The 12,456-nt window shown below is 39.9% G+C and overlaps 1 protein-coding gene across 9 annotated transcripts in view; it reads left to right on the top strand.

Moving 5' to 3' along the window:
• The window catches only part of FER (FER tyrosine kinase), a 447,462-nt gene that overhangs the window by 115,683 nt on the left and 319,323 nt on the right, over positions 1 to 12,456 (top strand). The window lies entirely within an intron of this gene.

The raw sequence follows: 12,456 nt of genomic DNA, 5'->3' as shown, positions 1-12,456 counted from the left end.
ACAAAGGAAAAGTTGGACTGCATTTCTCTTGGAATCTTCAGAATTCTTGGCTAGATGTCAGATGTTGCAGATGATTTATGAACGTCTTTGTTGAATGAGTGAGTGAATGGAGATATTTTATGGCGATTTCGGGGAGTTTCTCAGTAGCAGGTCTTGTCTCTGGCTTCATATTAGGATCACTTAGGGAGCCTTTAAAAATGCTGATGTTTGGAATCTGACTCAAACTTGTTAAATCAAATTTTCTGAGGGTTAGATCCAGGCATTAGAATTTTTTGTAAACTTTCCAGATGACTTTAGTGTGTAGAAAGGTTTGAAAATCTGCCATAAGCCCACTAAAACTGTTTGTAGAAATATGTGTTTTACTTTCTGTGGGGAGGGTGTGTGCAGATTTTCAGAGGGTTTCTCAACCCAAAATGCCTGAGGACTGCTCTACTTGAGTATCTTTCATGTTTAAAGGTGTCTTTTTTGTTAAACTTTTCTACTGAAGCTATATTACTCAAATTTATAGTATTATTGGTGAAAATTCGCATTTTTTATAGTAGTCTAACTGGAATTTTATTTTATTTGTTTTTCTTTTTTTTTATTCTTTGTTTTTATTAACTGGAATTTTAAAGAAAGGTTTAATAGGATAATTGCTTTACAGTGTTGTGTTGATTTCTTTCATACAACAAACAATGTGAATCGGGGAATTTCTTTTTGACCTTTTTTCTTCTTTTGATTTGCCATACTTCTGGTCTAGTCTTGACTGATAAAGTATTTGAAGTTTAAAGAGATGCTCTTTTCCTGAGGTTGTCTTTTTCACTTTGCTAGTCATAAAAAGACACCCATTAAGTTTTCTTATTTTAGATTCCTAAATATAACATAAAAATTGTTGTTTTCATTAACCACACTCATAAATTTAATAGCTTAGGTTGCTCTTTACTGTATCATGTAGAGGTTTTTCAAATAAAAATATGGGATTCTGAGATTATTACACAATTGGTATTTATATCCAGAACAAGATAATACAGTGTTACTGCTTGCCCCCTTTTCAGATCTGATAGAAATCTAATGATATAATAGTAAATGCCAGAGTTACTGCATTTATCCATGTAAATATGTGCCAGAAAGCATTTTTATCATACTCATTATTTGTCTATCAACTGTAATTGTAAAGGTAATACCACTGCAGTATTCCTGCCAGGAAAGTCCCATGGACAGAGGAGCCTGGTGAGCCACAGGACACAGGGTTGCGAAGAGCTGGACTTGACTGAGTGTAATGTCACCCCTGCTCGCCCCCACCCCAGCGTATATGGAGAGAGAGAGGAATTCATCTCAGCTCTTTGTAGGTTGTTTGTTCAGCTCCTGTATATTGGAAATGGTTTTGAATGGTAGATTGCCACGTGGGAGAGGGCTGTTTCTCAGCCTCTGATAAATTCTGGCGTCTGATCATGCACTTGCCACCACACATGCATTCAGGCTGCCTCCCCTTCAGGCTTGAATCTGAGACTGCTTCCTTTGTCTCTGTCATCTGCAGCCTCTTTGCTTCCCCTCCACCACCCTTTTCACATCTGCCTCATTTTTGGGTCTCCCTTCTTGGCCAAAGGCTGAAAGAGAATACTAAACTTTTTGTTTAAGGTTATATATGTAAATATTTCCTCTCATCTAATCACTATTTAATTGACTAATCTGGGATTAATTTAGTTCATCAAAATTACTTGAAAAAGTCGAGTCTGTGAAAGTTTGAACATTAGAAGAATATATTTAAGTATCTGTTGTGTGGATTTTGGCATTCTGGATCGATGAGGCATTGATTTGTGATCCATTGCAAACTTAAAGCAGGGTAAATGGAGTTATGAATCCATAGTTTAAGATAGGCAAGTTATGGATAGCAAGTTGTTCCAAATTATGAACAGTAACATGTCTGCCAAAATAGGAATTTTTATTAATTTTACTAGAATGGTAGAGAGCAAAGGTCCTCTACCTTTTTGTTGAGTCCGTTTTCTAGTTTCAAATGCGGTCTCTTTATCATAAGTTGTTACTACCTAGCAGTAGGAAATATATTTGAATTTTAGAAGATTGTGTTAAATGTCTAGTTTTACATTCTAAAGTAAAGCCCAATTTCAGGTCTCATGTTTCCCAGATTATTTAAAAAAATTTAAAGTCAAAATGTGTTTAGCTTTTATAGTGAAATATAAATAAGATCTCTTAATTGAAAAATGATAATTCTCTACATGGGAAAGTGATTATTTTGGATTTTTTGAGCTGTGAATGAGCGAACTATAGCCTGTAGGTCACATCCAGCTAGCCGCCTATCTTGTGCAGTCTGTGAGCTAATACTGCTTTTTACATTTTCAAATGGTTAAAAGAATCAAAAGAAGAGCTATATTCTGTGACACATGAAAGCCACGTGAACCTCAAACCTGAGAGTGCACAGGTCACACTGGGGCGCAGCCACGCCCGTCCTTTGCCGGCTGTCTGGGGCTGGCTTCCTGCCCCGGGCAGAGTCGGGCGGTAAGACGGAGACCACGCACGGCGTCCTCTCGCTTCACGCTGCTTGGCGCGCGGCAGGTCGCAGCGGCACGGTTGTAACTCAGCAGTGCTTTGAATGCCACACACATCACTGGGCTACAGCGTTTGTTCCCTTTTTACTATCAGTGCATGCATGTCATGTCAAAACGAGAAGAGAAGAGAAAATGGATTTTGGCTGTCACACTTTAAGACACAATAGAGTGTGGGTTATTTTGTTGTTGAATTAGATGGCAAAGCATTGTGTTCCTCACGCGTGGGCTCTGTGGCTGCGCTAAGGTAATGTATGTTGACATTACCAGATTCACCACTAGGCTCAGTGTTACTGACACGCAGGGCAGCAAGAGTCAGGGCAGACTGTAAAAGTCAAACTGAAGTGCTTCATCACAGCAGACTTTCTTCAGAAAAATAAAATGTGAATGAAGATAAAACCAAACGGAAATACATTTCTGGGTGACTTATTTGTTAGCCAGGCAAGGAAAGCCATTTATCAGTGGTCGTTTAATTAAATAGTGTTTTAAAGAATAACTGAAGAAGTATGTTCAGAGGAAGTAAGTTTGTTTATGACCATTACATTTTCAGTAAGAACATTTGCTTGAGGGTTTGAGAACTTTGGGAGCTGCATCATTAGTTAATTAATAAAAAACATGACAAATCATTCACAGTGTTTTTCTGTGGCTCTTGACGAGTCAGCAGATATGATCAAAACTACTCAGTTGTTTACTTGAGAAATCAAACCAGGTTTGAAGCGACTGAAGAATTACTTTCAGTGAATGTCCTTTGTGGATCATCTGCAAACAGGAGTATTTTCAATGAAGTTGAGAAAACACTAACCCAGTATAGACTGAAGTGGAATCTGTTACGATGTATTACAACTGATGGTGTTAAGAATATATGTAGATCAGAAAGAGGTTTAGCTGAACAAAGACCTGTATGTGGGTCAAGAAGCAACAGTTAGAATCCTGTATGGAACAACTGATTGGTTCAGGATTGAGAAAGGAGTATGGCAGGGCTCTCCACTGTCACCCTGTTTATTTAACCTGTATGCTGAGCACATCATGGGAAATGCCGGGCTGGATGAGTCACAAGCAGGAGTCAAGACCGGCTGGAGAAACATCGACAGCCTTAGACATGTGGATGATACCACTCTAACGGCAGAAAGTGAAATGGAATGAAAGATCCTCTCGATGAGAGTGAAGGAGAAGAGTGAAAGAGCTGGCTTAAAACTAATTATTAAAAAAAAAACTGAGATCCTGGCATTTGGTTCTGTTTCTTCATGGCAAATAGAAGGGAAAACGGGGGAAGTAGTGACAGATTTCCTCTTCTTGGGCTCTGAAATCAATGCAAATGGTGACTGCAGCCATGAAATCTGACATGCTTCTGACAAAGCAAATGACAAACCTAGACAGGAAACTATGACAAACCAGACAGCGTGTTGAAAAGCAGAGATGTTACTCTGCCAACAAAGGTCCGTATAGTCAAGGCTGTGGCCTTCCCAGTGGTCACGTACAGTTGTGAAAACTGGACCGTTAAGAAGGCAGAGCACTAAAAACTTGATGCCTTTGAACTGTGGTGCTGGAGAAGACTCCTGAGACTCCCTTGGACAGCAAGGAGAGCAAACCAATCAATCTTAAGGGAAATCAACCCTGAATACTCATTGGAAGGACTGATGCTGAAGCTGAAGCCCCAGTATTTTGGTCACCTGATGCAAACAGTGACTCATTGGACAAGACCCTGATGCTGGGAAAGGTTGAGGGCAGAAGGAGAAGAGGGTATGAGAGGATGCGATGGCTGAATGGCATCACCAATACAATGGACATGAACTTGGGCAGACTTTGGGAGATGCTGAGGGACAGGAAGGCCTGGTGTGCTGCAGTCTGTGGGGTCACAAAGAGTTGGACACGACTGGGCAACTGAACAACAATAGCGAATAAGAGTTCTCAAAAAAGTTATATCAGGCAACTGTAACCTTTATTGCATTTGGGTTTTTATTAACCCAAATGTCACAATTAATGGGACAGTATTAGGAATTTTTAATTTATATTTTTTTAATAAGTTGGATCCTTTAGATGTGCTCTAAGATTTAAATAATGATAGAAAATGGTTTGAGGATATAAAAAGTATTGTCATGAGTACTGAAAACTTGTTATCATCCACAATAATTGCTTTAGGCTTTTATATCTTTAAATATACATAGTAGTTGTATGAGGAGGCCTGACAAATAGGTAAGAAAAGGAGAGAAGTGAAAGGCAAAGGAGAAAAGGAAAGATATACCCAATTAAATGCAGAGTTCCAAAGAATAGCAAGGAGAGATAAGAAAGCCTTCTTAAGTCAACAATGCAAAGAAATAGAGGAAAGCAATAGAATGGGAAAGACTAGAGATCTCTTCAAGAAAATTGGAGACACCAAGGGAATATTTCATGCAAAGATGGGCTCAATAAAGGACAGAAAAGGCAAGGACCTAACAGAAGCAGAAGAGATTAAGAAAAGGTGGGAAGAGTACCGTCTGAGCCACCGGGAAAGATCCCCTGGAGGAGGGAATGGCAACCTGCTCCAATATTTTTGCCTGGAGAATCCCATGGACAGAGGAGCTTGGCAGGCTACTGTCCAAAGGGTTGCAAAGTGTCAGACACGACGGAAGCAACTTAGCATGGTAAGAATACACAGAAGAACTATACAAAAAAGGTCTTAATGACCAGGACAACAGTGGTTCTCGCAGAGCCAGACATCCTGGGGTGTAAAGTCAAGTGGACCTTAGGAAGCATCACTAAGAACAAAGCCAGTGGAGGTGACGGGATTCCAGCTGAGCTATTTCAAATCCTAAAAGATGATGCTGTTAAAGTGCTACACTCAATGTGTCAACAAAATCCCAAAATTTGGAAAACCCAGGAGTGGCCACAGGACTGGAAAAGGTCAGTTTTCCCAAGGAAAGACAATGCCAAAGAATGTTCAAACTACTGTACAATTGCACTTATTTCACATGCTAGCAAGATAATACTCAAAATGCTTCAAGCTAGGCTTCAACATTACGTGAACCAAGAACTTCCAGAAGTATAGGCTGGGTTTAGAAAAGACGGCAGAACCTGAGATCAAATTGCCAACATCCACTGGATCACAGAACAAGAAAGGGAATTCCAGAAAAACATCTACTTCTGTTTCATTGATTACACTAAAACCTTGACTGTGTGGATCACAACAAACTGTTGAACATTCTTAAAGAGATGAGACTTTACCTGTCTCCCAAGAAACCTGTATACAGGTGAAGAAGCAACAGTTAGAATCAGACATGGAGCAACAGACTAGTTCAAAATTGGGGAAGCAGTTTGTCAAGGCTGTATATTGTCTCCCTGCTTATTTAACTTTTATGTAGAATACACCATGTGAAATGCCAGGCTGGATGATTTGCAAGCTGGAATCAAGATTGCAGGGAGAAATATCAACAGCCTCAGATATGCAGATGATACCACTCTCATGGCAAAAAGTGGAAGGGAACCAAAGAGCCTCTTGATGAGGGTGAAAGCAGAGAGAGAAAAAAGTGGCTTAAAGCTCAGCATTCAAAAAATGGGGATAATGACATCCAGTCCCAATACTTCATGGCAAATAGATGCGTAAAAAGTGAAAACTGGCAGATTTTATTTGCTTGGTTTCTAAAATCACTGCGGACAGTGACTGCAGCCATGAAGGTAAAAGATTCTTGCTCCTTGGAAGGAAAGCTATGACAAACCTAGAGTGCGTATTTTGAAGCAGAGATACCACTTTGTGGACAAAGGTCTGTATAGTCAATGCTATGGTTTTTCCAGTAATCATGTGAGAGCTGGATCATAAAAAAGGCTGAGTGCTGAGGAATTGATGCTTTAGGGTTGTGGTGTTGGAGAAGACTCTTTAGAGTCCCTTGGGCAACAAGATCATCAAACCAGTCCATCCTAAAGGAGATCAACCCTGAATAGTCATTGGAAGGATGAATGATGCTGAAGCTCCAGAACTTTGGCCACCTGATGCAAGGAGCGGACTGGTTGGAAATGACCCTGATGCTGGGAAAGATTGAGGGCAGGAGGAGAAGGGGACGACAGAGGATAAGATAGTTGGATAGCATCATCAACTCAATGGACATGAGTTTGAGCAAATTCCAGGAGATGGTGAAGGACAGGGAAGCCTGGCATGCTGCAGTCCATGGGGTTGAAAGAGTCAGATAGGACTTAGTGACTGAACAACAATCTTTAAATACATTTAAATCTTTAAAAATCATCTTTATATAACCTGTATCTACTAGAATGTTTTTCTCTTAATCCATTCTACTGCAAGTGCGAAAAAGGCAAAATGCTTTCCCTATATAATTCTATTCTTCTAAATCATTTGTCTTTTCTACTTTGGATTTACAGAATCTATAGAGACTGAGAAACATTAAGACGTTTTGACTTCAAAGGGTTATCTTTGCTCAAATTTTTATTTAAGAAAATTTTGCATAAAGCTTGGCCATGTTTTGTTTGTGCCAAGGCTCTAAAAGATTAAGGCCTCAAGAAGCACCACTGTTTTCTTTGTATGATTAAGAGTTAGAAAAAGGAAAGTTGGCTAATATTATCATTTCTTTTCCTCTGATCTCCCTTTTCTTTTCTTATTCTTATCTCCTTTCTTTTTCTAACCTTCACTGCTTAGCGAAACAGGTGGTAAACTCTAGCTAACAGACCAGCCAGAGAACAGGAGTACTGTTAGCTTTTCTAGGACTTTGTTTTAACTTCTAGAGTTTCCAACTCTTTAGAGAATCTAATAAGCTGGTGTTAGGATCCTTTCCAACTGTGGGGCTGGAAAAGATGCTTGAGAGTCCCTTGGACGGCAGGGAGTTCACACCAGTCAGACCTAAAGGAGATCCGTCCTGAGTGCACATCGGAGGGACTGATGCTGAAGCTCCAGTACTCTGGCCACCTGATGCAAACGGCTGACTCACTGGAAAAGACCCTGATGCTGGGAAGGATTGGGGGCATAAGAAGAGGGCAACAAAGGGTGAGGTGGTTGGGTGGCACCGCCGATTCAGTGGGCGTGCACTTGGGCAGAGTCCGGGAGACAGTGAGGGACGGGGCGAGTGGCGTGCTGCAGTCCCTGGAGTTGCGAAGACTTCGCGACTGAACAACAGCAACAGTTTTCTTTCTTTCTGGGTTAAAGTTTTAGCACAGATCAGACATTTGAAAAGAGAAGTAACCATGAGGACCACCTCAGTCTTCTCACAAATGAGCGTACATGTGTCCTCCAAAAGTTGAGCATATACAAAACTTCAAATCTGATTCCTCCTTGAAAGCCTAAGGGATATTTTTCGGAAGCTGAATGCTTGCTAAAGGAAGTGAGAGTATTAGCAGATTTGGATTTTAATATCCTTTGTTAGAATTCACACGTGCCAGTGACCTCTGAGAAATAGAATTAGGCTGTATCAGGTGGTTTAAACAGCGGATCAGGACTCTCTGGCTTTCCCCTCATTCCTCCCTTCTTAGCCCGTTTCAAAGTAAAAAGAGGGCTGTACTGCAGTTAGCTAGGGTAAACATGGTGTTCACCACAATCGGATGTCTTCCCTTTAATTTTCCTAAATCATATATATGAATAAATCAGTAATAAAACTCCTCAGTGTTTGACTTGTTTTGATATTATTAACTGTTATGTCACATCAAATCAGAGTGTATGTGTGTGTATAGAGATTTTTTTATTGTTTTGTGTCAAGGATAGCAGTGACATGCAGGCTTACATTAATTTCTCTTGAACTAAAGTTTTTCACATTTCCAAAAAGTTAATGTTCTTGGAAATGACATTGTTGTTAAGGGAAAAACAACTTTGAATTATGAGTAAGTCATGTACTTTTAATATAGAATTCTCACAATATTTCTTTACTTGTCCTTAACTGGGAAAGATGTATAAATAGTATAACCTGTTCTTAAGTTTTATTTAAAATACATTCAGTCTGACCCCTGCCTTGGGAGCAGTGTTTATTTTTGCATCCATTGTTAACAAAACATTCTTTAAAAAAGGTAGAAGACAAAATTTAGTTACTTTTCAGAAAAATATTTCTTGATATCAGTAGTAAAATTGGTTAATAGTATATAGTTACATTTATAGGGAACATACTATGCTTAAAAATCCATACTAGAAACTTTAAAAACATGTATCATAGCTACCTGAACCCTTTAAGTTAGATATTAAATTAATTTCCATTTTATTAGAGGAGAAAACGGAAGTCTAGAAAAGCCGAGTAAATACTGAACCTGAAGGTGTCTGCTTCTAGATCTGGTGTCTCTTTTACCAGAGTAAGGAGCTTTACAGAATGCAGCAGAGACGTGTAGAGTTGCAAACACAAATAATTTTCTTACTCTGAGGTGGAAGGTAAAGTGATCAGCTTGATGACAAAATGTTTACGTGAGAAGAATCAGTCCTGTATTAATGACGTCTGTGTAGAGAAGTAAGGCTTCCTTCACTGCAGTGTGGTTCCTGTATCAGTTTAGCTGTCGTGGTGGGGGGAAAGTCGTAAACTGTGCTGTTCCCACACTGAGGTAGCTCTTTGGTTTCTCTTTCTAGATAATTCAGACCGATAGGAATCAGGAGAGCCTTGGGAGTTATTAGGAAATTGCATAAAAAGTTTACTGGGTGAGATTCTGATGAGAGAAACAGGACATGCAGAGCGGAGTGTGAAAGACACAGAGTTTGGTGAGAGGGCTGAGCAGGGAAGGGGAGGCCGCGGAGCCTGCGGCTGCAGATCGGTGGGGTTAGGTGTTTGTTCCAGGGTGGAGCAGAGAGTGTGGTACAGTGCGAACTGGGAAGAAATAGGGCAGAAACACTAATAGTCAAAGAGAGGAAAGAAGGGGAAGAGAAGAGAGGGTTGGAGGAAGAAGACGGTCCCTGTCTCTTCTCCTAGCATCTAAGTTCCCTGAAGCCAAGCTTGTTCACGGTTGTACCCTAGGGTCTTAACAGAGTGCCTGACACAGGGGGTGGGGTTGGCAAGCACCTGGTTTAAATGAGTGAGTGAGGAGTTGAAGAGCGGGGTGAACGGAGACTGAGCAGGAAGAGCTTCGGGAAAGGTGTGGAGAGGGAAGTAAACGAACAGCGGGGCGGAGGGCGGCCAGAGAGGGGAGCTGTCTGTCCGGGTCGTCTCTGGCGCAGCATGGCCAGGGCGGTGAGGGAGGCTGGTCCTTAGGCCCTCAGGCGCAGAGGTGGGGCCTGTGATCCAGACTTCCGTGAGGGTGAAATCAGATCATGCATGCGGCAGAGTTTTATAAAGAGCAAAGCATTATGTGTGTTATTAATTTATAGTTTTGTAGTTATTAGTGAGTAACTTGAAGCCAGAAGTTGAAGTGTAGATTTCTTGAGAATGACCTCAGGTTTTAATATAGTAACTTTCTGTGGCTAGTAGTCAGGGTATGAACTATTCCACAGAAGTGCATTTTCCAGTTAACCCAACCTTGTATTGCTATCAACAAAATAATTTTACTAGATTTGATGTATGTCTCTTATAAATATATGTATATTCTTAATGAAAAATACTTTAATTTTTCTCTTACAATTCTGGATCATTATTATAAGCATCGCTGATTATGTTTTGTATAAAATGCCCTCAGAAACCTGTTGAGGTTTATTATGTTGCTTAACTCTAAACATGGATGAGATAACCTGGATTACTATATTTTGAGTTCTTATCATGTTTCATGGTTTTTCTGCCTTTTCTGTCTCCATTACCTTTTATTTAATAGCTTAAATTCAAATTCACTTTTGTTATGAGATTTAAATATAATATAGATAAATACAGAGTAAAATATGAGAGACTTTTTTGTCCAAAAGTGAAAGTCACTCAGTTGTGTCCGACTCTTTGTGATCCCATGGACTATACAGTCCATGGAATTCTCCAGGCCAGAATACTGGAATGGGTAGCCTTTCTCTTTTCCAGGGGATCTTCCCAACCTAGGGATCGAACCTGGGTCTCCTGCATTGCAGGCTGATTCTTTATCAGCTGAGCCCAAGAAGACTGGAGTGGGTAGCCTATCCCTTCTCCAGCAGATCTACTCAGCCAAGGAATCAAACTGGCGTCTCCTGCATTGCAGGTGGATTCTTTACCAACTGAGCTACTAGGGAAGCCCTTTTGTCCTTAAATCACCCCCTATTCTAATCCCATACCCATCAGAGTGATGATGAAAGTTTGGTTTGTAGTAGTCTGGTTCTTCTCCACACATAAATATATCATAGTGTATTACTGTGCTATGGCCACCATGATAAAATACCATGAATGAGTGGATTAAACAATAACAATTTATTTCTCATTGTCCTGGATGTTACAAGCTCCAGACCAAGGTGACAGCCAGTTTGGGTCCTGGCGAGAGTCTTTTCCTGCTTGTAGACTGCTGCCTTCTTGTGCACACACATGACCTCTGCTTCAGCTAGGCTTGGGGAGAGAGAGCAAAACTCTCAGGTATCTCCTCTGAGGACCTTAATCCCATCATGAGGGTCCACCTTTGTGAGCTTGTCTAACCCTAGTTACCTTCTGAAGTCCCCTCTCCAGATATCATCACTGGGGGGTTAGAATTTCAAAATAAGAATTTTGAGGGAATGCAATTCAGTCAGTAGCATGTATACACATACATTTATTTCAGTATAAATGGAGCCATGCTGTACGTACTTTTCTGCCTCCTGCCTTTTAAGTTAAGCTATGCCTTGGAAGAACCTTTTATGTGTGTACCTCATTCTTTTGAATGACTATTATGTTTCTTTAAGACCTCTTATTTCATCTTTAATTGGAGGATAATTGCAGTGTTGTGACGACTCCTGCCGTCCATCAGCAGGAACCAGCCTCGAGTGTACACAGCCCCTCCCTGAAGCCCCCCTCGCACCTCCCCGCCCTTTTAGCCAGCCCTCCAGCCCGCCACAGAGCCCCAGCTCTGGCTCCTCTGGGTCACTCAGCACGTTCCCACTGGCTGGCTCTTCTACAGATGGCAGTGTGTATATGGCATCGTTACTCTCAGATCGGATCAAGATTTATTCAGCTATTCCCCTGTTGATGGAAAATTAAATATTTTCTAGTTTTATAAACATTGTAGTACAAACATCTTCATATGGACTAATTGTGAGCACGTGTAAAGTATTTTGATAAGACAGATTTTTAGATGGTCAAGCGATATTCTAATATGAAGTTTGAGAGACAATTCCAAGTTGACCTCTAAAAAATTCGAGTCGGTTTTGTCACATCAACAGAGTGTGTGTCTTCCTTCTTCCTGTCTCCTTTCCTCCTTCCTTCCCCTCTCGTTCTTTCTACAGTTTTGAGAATACCGTATATTATCACTAGTTTTCATGCTTGTCAGTTTTAGTAGGTGAAAAATAATTTACTGTTTATTTAATCTGAAGATTTTAAATTGTGGTTCAGGTTGTAAATATCTCCGTGTACTTATGGATCATTCGAAGTTTTCTTGAACTTCCAGTTGTGTTTTTTGTTCATTTTCATTGTAGATTGACTTTTTTCTAAGAGTTTGTCTACATGAGCTTTTACTTGTAACTTCCATTACAAATATTTCTTCATGGTTTGACTTTATTCAAATTTTCATATACTTGGGTTATTTAGTATTTTGTATAGTTTGGGTTTCCTGTCTTGCTTTAAAAGGCTTAAAGGGAATAAAAATTTTAATGTGATATGATAGCTGTGTGTGTATATTTTATGATTATAGCAATTTTATTTTTTGTTTTTTTAATTGAGCTATAGTTGATTCAAAATACTGTGTTAGTTTCAGGTATATAGCAAAGTGATTCAGTTACACATATATATTTATCCTTTTTCAGATTGCCAGTGTATATTATTATAGTTTCCAATATTATATTGTTTATAGATTGTTTGCAGTGTGTACTATTATAGGGTATTAAATACAGTTGCCTGTGCTACACAGGAAACCCTTGTTGTTTACCCGTTTTACATACAGTGATGTGTGTCTGTTAACG

This window comes from Cervus canadensis, chromosome 4, assembly GCF_019320065.1.
Source record: "Cervus canadensis isolate Bull #8, Minnesota chromosome 4, ASM1932006v1, whole genome shotgun sequence".
NCBI lineage: Eukaryota > Metazoa > Chordata > Mammalia > Artiodactyla > Cervidae > Cervus > Cervus canadensis.
This window is presented reverse-complemented; position numbering and strand designations above follow the sequence as displayed.